The sequence below is a fragment of the Lactuca serriola genome, chromosome 3 (assembly GCF_051521515.1).
Source record: "Lactuca serriola cultivar US96UC23 chromosome 3, Lser_US96UC23_V15, whole genome shotgun sequence".
Lineage (NCBI taxonomy): Eukaryota > Viridiplantae > Streptophyta > Magnoliopsida > Asterales > Asteraceae > Lactuca > Lactuca serriola.
In genome coordinates this window covers 305,500,297-305,508,923 of record NC_136410.1, presented here as the reverse complement: position 1 = coordinate 305,508,923, position 8,627 = coordinate 305,500,297, and positions in this window count along the sequence as shown.

Here is an 8,627-nt window from a genome sequence, read left to right as displayed (position 1 = left end):
AAGAAACAGGAAGTTGAAGACTTCGATCGCATCCCCGAAGTCTGTAATTTTCCTGATGTCTTTTCCGAAGAGCTCCTGGGAATTCCTCCCGAACGCCAAGTAGAGTTTTGCATCGACCCAATTCCCAGAGCAAACCCTGTAGCCAAATATCCATATTGATAGGCTCCAGCAGAAATGCAGGAGTTACCCATTCAGCTTCAAGTTCACGAGAATGATGTTTCCAAGACAACATTGAGGACTCGATATGGTCACTACGAGTTTGTAGTGATTCCCTTTCGGTCTAACCACTTTCCTTGGTCATGTGGTAAGCGAGGAAGGCATGATATGCTTTGGAAAGCGCATAAAACTTAACCCGAGGTACATAGGACCTTTTAAAATCCTCGTTAGGATCGATCCCATAGCCTACAAACTCCGACTATCTTCTGAACTTAACAACATCCATCCTGTCTTCCACGTCTCTATTCTTGAGAAGTGCCTATCCGATGAAACCCTAGTAATCACTCTTGGTGAGATCGAAATCAAAGAAAGTATGAACCTCAAGGAAGAACAAATCGAGATCATAGATCGAGAGATTAAGCGTACGAAACAAAGCCGTATCCCGATAAGTGAAGGTTCGCTGGAATGCCATGCGAGGACCTGAGTTCACTTAGGAGCGCGAAGATTCGATGAAGCAGAAGTATCCGTATCTCTTTCCAAATCCATGATTTGTGTCTAAAGTTTGAATTTCGGGACGAAATTCCCTCTAACGGGGGGATAATGTGACAATCCAAAATTTTTTCCGTCACGGTATCCCGTTCTTGTCAGTAAAACCGTTTGTCTTGCAATTTTTCCGTTAACATTTTGGATTAGGTCATTTTATTTAAGACTTTTATTATGACCTCGTGCGTATCCAAACCTGGTAGAAAAACATGAAAACGCCCCAAATTATTATTTGGAAAAATTTTAGTTTTATTCCATCGGGTTACAAACAATTAAATCAGGTACGACCAAAAGCCTCGTTTAACGTCAGTATCGGGTAGATTTCCACGGGGCCACAAACTCAAACCTTATATAAAGGATAAGTGAACTTCAATTTAGCTTTTTACCACCACCTCATAACTTTCTCTCTCTACTCTCTCTCATCAAATCTAAGTTTTGATCCAAAATCATCCATTTCAAGCTCCAAATTGGTAAGAAATCCATCGTAGCTCATAGTATAACATGTTTGGCTTTCAAATTCGTGTTTAAATCAAGAAATAGGACCAAGAACTTGTGTTTACAGTCTAGGAACCTCCCAAAACCGTGAACACCTATAAATGGGGTTTTGGAGCCCCAAAACCCTTCCAAATCACTTCTACTGCTTAGATAAGGCTTAAGGACTTGCATGTACAAGATTTGAACACCAAAATATTACCATTTGAGGAGTAAACATGAGTTTACAGCCCAAGAACATGCTTGGACCGTAAACCCTCATTCATAAACCATAAACTCCTTTTAAGGTGTTAGATTTCCCCTTAAACACCTCCAAAAGTTTCCATAAGCTTCCATGAGTGCATAGAACCTTATATTCCTTCATGAGATACACCAAAACATACACAAAAGAGTCACACTTGATTTTACGGCCCAAGAACATTCTTGAACCGTAAACACCCCTTCTTAGACCATAAACACCTCCAAAGGGTGTTAAAATGCCCTTAACACCTTGTATAGCTTAGAATTGGACCTAGAACTTTGTATGCTTAACCTACAATCACCAAAACACATGATTCATGGACAAACATGAGTTTACTGTCATAAACTCATGTGTTTAAGGTAGTAAACTCACCAAGAACATCTTCATAAACTGTAAACTCCTTTCCAAGGTCAATTCAAGTCCCGATCACTTCCTAAGCCATGGAATCAACCCTAGAACCTTCCCTTGTGCATTGTAAGACCATTTAGCATCCAAGAACACACCACCCATGAGTTTACGGCCATAAAATCATGGGGATATGGTCATTGGATCGTAAACTCCCCTAAGGGCTTACTCTTGAAGAGTAAACTCCTTATTTAGGTCCTACACACCTTTAGATGCAACCCGGATCATTCTAAACACCTGATATGAAGTGTTTATGCGCCTACTCTTACTTAGTAGTTCAAAGTCTAATTAGATACATTTATGTATCTCTTCATATTACATAGGAACCGCGCGTGTACTCAAGCCCCAAACTGACGATTAGCATGTAAACCGACACATTCCTCCATTGGTGAGTTCATACCCCTACTCCTTTTTCCATGTTTTTCAAATGTTTTTCAGGGGGGAATACAAGAAAAAGTACAAGGAAATCTTGTACTCAAACTTATTATTTCAGTTCAAATGTTCGTATTCTGTATGCTTTTAATATCGAAAACCGTATTAACCAACAGTTTGACTTGCAGAGTTAGCTTTCAGACCAATTGTAGATTTCTTTATAAAATGTTATAATCTATGTTACATTTTATAATTTACAAAGGATTCATGCTAATCATAAATTAGGATTATTACTAATAAATTACGCCTCCGGATAGTACCAGAAGTTCGAAAGTACAACTAGTGCATGCCTTTGGATGGCACCCAAACTTCGAAAATACAGCTAGTATATGCCTTGAGTGTCACCAAATTTTCGGAAATAATTTGAAAGTACGCCTCTGGATATCGACAGAGATTCAAAAATATACGCCTTTGGATATCGACAAAGCTTCGGAAATACGTCTAAAACACGCCTTTGGATGTCACTGGAACTTCGAATATACAACTAGTGTACGTCTCTGAGTGTCTCCAAAGATTCGAAATTTCAGATAAGTATAGTAGATATTCGACATTCGTGTATAGGATAACCAGGCTTTCAGAATACTTATCTAATACTACAAGTAGGATAGATACTAGTACATTGCATTCCGAACCAAGAACTAACCACGACTTTTAGGAAAATAAGGGTTTTTCCTGGGATAACATAACTGCTCTTAACCACACTGTGTAACAACGGATAACTAAACTTTGCTTATAAGAAAATATGGGATTTTCTTGGATAATGACTTTTTTAGAAAAACCAAAGGAAACTTGTTCTTTTACAAAATTAAACTGCTTATGAACTCACCAACTTTATGTTGATTTTCAAACTGCTTGTATTCTCAGGTCCGCATTAGACAGGTACCCCGCGATCTTTTGGAGAAGACGGAGCGTATAGAAGACTCGTCTTAACTTTTGTTAATATGATATATATGTATAACACTTGTAACACTTTGTTTTCAAACAATGTAAACATTTCTATGTAATGTAATGGTTGTGTTTACTACGCTTACTATGTACATTGGTTGCGATACTACATGACGTCCTCCGCCCCGGAACGTTTCCGCCATCGGTTTCGGGGTGCGACACACACACACACACACACAGATATATATATATATATATATATATATATATATATATATATATATATATATATATATACCTCAAATTCATGTCTCCAAAAGTCATTATCATGTAAAGTACCATGGTCCTCTATGATAAATGGTTGTATGGGGGTAACCTTGTCACCCTATAATCATTTAACGGTTTCATACTATTGAATTATTAATGATGCAATAATGGTTATACCAAATAGTTAAATAACAATGCATAGGAGTTAAATAAGACTGTACATCTAACCACTCTGAGGTAACATCATCATGCATGACACCTTTTTATTAGGATGTACAATTATGCATATTGCAGCTATGAGCTTTAAAATATGCATCTTGTGTACCACCAACTTCCTTTGACATTCTTGAAGCTCATTTTGAAAATCCATTATCATTTTCTGACATGACTAATCCCGCCACACTTGTAGTAACCCAAACCCCTAGATCGACATACCCTATCATGTTGGTCGCAATAACCCCTCCCCTGCTGGCCTCTAGCTCGTAAATCGAAAGTCTTTGGCTTCTTCGATGAATCCCCAACTGTCTGCACCTACTCTCCCTTCATTTTCGAGAGGTGCTCCAAGTCAATCTCCCGCTCTCGAGCTCTAGCTACCATGTCCTCCAATGTCCGACAAGCTAAAAAGCTAACAAAATCCCTAATATCTACCCTCAACATGTCGTGGTACCGAGTTTTCTTCATCTCCTCATCCACGACACAATGTGAAAGTAGTAGATCTCTCTCCCTGAACTTGGCGGTGATCTCCACCATAGTCTTATTTGTCTGGCGTAGGTCCTGAAACTCTCTTGCTAGCTATTGCACCTCGATAGCTGATGTAAACTCTGCTCAAAATCTGGTCACAAAATCAGACCAGATCAAAGCCTCAATGGATGGTGCTCCTAGAGCATATCCAACCTCCTCCTACCAATCACGGGCTTACTCCCTTAAGCACCCTGCAACGAACCTCACCTTCGACCCCTTGGGGCAGAAGCTCGTCATCTAGGCATACACTGTATATTATCCACCACCTGGCGACAATGGGGTCTTTCACCCCAAAGAACTTTGGTGCCCTACATCCCCGAAAATCATTGAATGTGAGGCTATGGTCTCTGTACTTCCTGATGGACATCTTGGCCCGATAGGACTGAAGGCGCTCCTCTATAATCTCAGAAATTCTTCCTTGATCTTCCCGAACATCACCGTGGTTGCATCAAGAATACCTCGCGTCATCTCTGACGCGATGAACTCGCGTAATCCCTCATTAATTGGTTCGGTACCAAAGCCCGAACCAAAAATCGATCTTGAACCTCCTGCTCCACAACGTGTCATCATCATTCTAAAAAGCAACCATACAATGATCAGAACATACCCAAAGAATCCTCAATCTACAGGATTCCTACAACCTCCATGCCTTTCCTTGATTCGAGTTCGGATCCCACGCTTTCAATAGTATGGTGTAACGACATGTTTTTTCAGACAAAATTTTCAATTTTAAAAAGTCATAAACAAATGTCTCATCATTAATTCTCAAAAACAACCAACAAGTTTCAACACAATTATTCAAATCCACGATCCACTATCATAGCTCAATATCCAGAGTATGTGTATGATCACGCCGGTGCCTTCCTGCGATCCTCGGAAGTACCTGAAACACATAACACATAACACGGTAAGCACGAATGCTTAGTGAGTTCCCTAAAAAACCACATACAACAATTCTCTACTCAAGGCTATACTCTATACGATCCTCTGGTCAATGTGTCTTAGCGGGACCCTCCAGTCCCATAGCTCATTGGACCCTCTAGTCCGGTCTAGCTCGTTGGACCCTCTGTTCCGGTCTGGATGAGGACCCCTCTGGCTTCATAAATTGTTGGACCCTCCAGTCCGGTTTGAATAGCACATAGCATACATAATCACAAAACACATAATCTTAAGCAAACACGTATGACCTTCCGGTCCACACATAAATACCACCCTAGGTAATGTATAGTGAGAGGACTCACCTCAGGTAAACTCGAATGATCTCGAACTCGAAACACTGATCTAGCCTCCGCCTAATCACATACATAAATTATCTCTAATTAATAATGGCTCTCAAAGGCTAGACTAATCCCTTCATATGCTTTCTCAGAAAGGGTAAAAGACCATTCTACCCCTCCAATGGTCCAATAGTCCAATTGTTGACTAAATCCTGAAAGTCAACTGAAGTCAACCCTAAGGAGTACACGGCGCGTACCAGATCCTTACACTGGGCGTAATCGCCCGCTACGTTGATATCGGGCTGCTTGAACCCTACGCCCCGCTTAATGGGATTTATGCTCAATGTACGTCCCAGTTTCACTCTTACCTCACTAATGGTCTTAATCAGTTAAGACCTTGGCTCAAAATACAGACTTCGACTCCTTATAGTCTCCTAATCCATAAATTCAAAGACTTTACGCCTTTGCATGGCTGTAAAGGTCATCATCATCCAAATCACATGACTTCCTTCACTAAGGAGCTCATATCACATGCATGGCTCACTCCTAACATCCAAGATTGGATTTTTATGGATCTATATCATATTATACACTGAATATGGGCAGATCAAGGTCTATAGAGCTCCTTTACTCATAAAGTCTCCACCTTCGGGACAAAAACCCTAGAAATGGTCCATAATCCTCAAAATAGAAAATGTTAAGAAAGCTTTGAGCTTTTTACCTCCAACTGATGCTCCAACCTCTGAAAGTTCAGATCCAAAGCTTGCCCTCCAACTCTAGCTCCTTCCTTCTCTTCAAAAGAACACAAGAACACTTTCACGCTCAACCACACTCACACAAGCTCTAAAATGAGGGTTAGGGCCACTTAGGGTTTTGCTCTCTGGAAATGGTGCCTAAAAGTGAGGCCATAATGTTCCTTATATTGGGCTCACCCCCACAATTAGGGTTTCAATCTGAACCTAGTACGCCCAACGTACACTATGATACGCCTAGCGTACTGGGTAGTCTCCGCGTCAAGAACACGCTCATGAGTACGCACATCGTACTCTCCCTTACGCCCAAGGTACTCAAAAGCCAAACATTCTTTTCAAGGACTAATTTTGACAACTTGAGGAAACAAAAGGATCAAAGAGATATACCTGAATTCTGGGATGTTACATATGGACTTAATACTACCTTCCACACCTATCCATACTTTTCTCAAGAATCATCTGAATCCTCTAAGTTACCTTCTCAAACTAGAATTCTCAAAATCCGCTAAGTTGTGCACCAATCACACTATAGTACTTCCTAGGTTCTCCTATGATCCCATCCTCACCCTACCATCAGCTGCCGAAGGACTTCTACTAATGTCAACTAAATACTCTATAAATACAATGGCGTAATAGGCAAGAACTGCGTAATGGCAGTGGCGTAACCAAGATTTTTTTAGGGTGTGCCAAATAATTTACAATATATGAACAAGTAGCAAAATACTGAAAATGGTATCAAAATGTAACACAATATGATTTTAAAGTAAATTGTTCATTCAAGTTGGAATTAACTGATTAATTAAGATAATAAATAATATTAATATACAAACCTAATGAACGAGGAATTCACTATGGAGATTGAAATGCAATTTGATTCATTAATAAAATTGTTGCCTTAATTCTTTAATCCACATGTCTCAACATGTAAATTATTTCCTTCATTATGAATTTAAGTTTAGAATGGAGTGAGTCATGTTACAATTCATAGCCTTGGCATTTTTTATTCTAAAGAAATATAAAATCTATATATAATATATTTCACGTCAAATTTGTTTGGGGGTAGCTCAAGGCCCACTCTTGCACCCATATAGCTACACCTTTGGCAATAGGGCCAAATCAATCACTCTGAGATTATTTAAAAATTTTATCCTATAACTTAACATATTCATGTAATAAGTAATTCACATCAATATGAGTCCTACAAATTACAAAGCAGGAAACAATCGAGCATCGAGTAGTCCAAACCAATACATCACCTAATCATGCCATTCTATTCAATATCCGAAATCCATACTAGCATACAGTTCTAAAAGTTCAACCAACATAAATATAAAGGAATCTCACCTAACATTATATAATGCAATCCTAAGCAGATCTTTAGCTCTAATGTAGCATGAAATTCTCCTATCATATAACACAACTATAACACTTGTGCCCTGGTATGAGCCTTATGCCCTTGAGTATTCAATAATTTCATTTTGGTCTCTGAAGTAGTACGTAGGGCGTACCGCTTGGTACGTTTAGCGTACTAGTTGAGAAGCCAGTGCGCGAGGCGTACCACTTGGTACACTTAGCATACTGGGTTGGTGGCGAGACGAGACTTAGGTCGTGTACGTTGGGCGTATGTATGTGTACGTTAGGTGTACGTAGCCTTTAAGGAAACCCTAATTGGGGGTGTTGCACCCTATTTAAGCATCCTTATCTTCTGGGGCTGGCCTCTTTACCAACACCCAAAGCCTCCAAAAATCCTAAAGCAAGTTGTAGCCTCCATTTCCAAGCATTTGATCCTTTGAAGAGAGTTTAGTGTTCATTTTGTTCATTGTGAAGGAGTTAGAAGATCTTGAAGTTGCTAAGCTTGGAGAAGGAAGTCTTGGATCCAGAAACAATACCCATTTTGCAAGAAGTTTGAGTTATCAAGTTCTTATCTTGCTTGCTAGATGCTTAGATTTCTTTTTGGGTTAAATAGTTATGTTTTTAACAATGGTTTAGATGGATGTTGGGATTATGACGTCCCAAATGCTTATTCTTCAGATCTAAGGTCTTCATGGGCTCCTTTGGCATAAAGGTGCCAACTTTACGGAGTTTATGGGCCTCATGCATACATTAAGTTCTTTTTGAGCTTTAGAGCTTCTTATGGTCATGCATGGACGTAAAGTTAGCAACGTTACGTGATACTTTAGCATAATGAGGCTAGATCTACACTTTGGGGTGAAGTCTTAACGACTTAAGTGCTGAAAGTAGAAGGTGGCTCATTTGGTTGAGTACACTGTGCGTAGAAGCTTGTACGTGCAACATACAAGCCTTCGAGCCAGTACACTTAGCGTACCAGCTGAGTACGCCCAGTGTACTCAGTCTAATGGAATGTCATTGTTGGGCCTTGTTTTGGGCATCGTCTTGGGCTTAGAAGGTTAGGATTTAGCTGGGCCATTTGATTTTGGGAGTTTTTGGGCCAGGAATATTACTGGGCCTTCGGCTAAGGCCCATGTGAAGGGATTG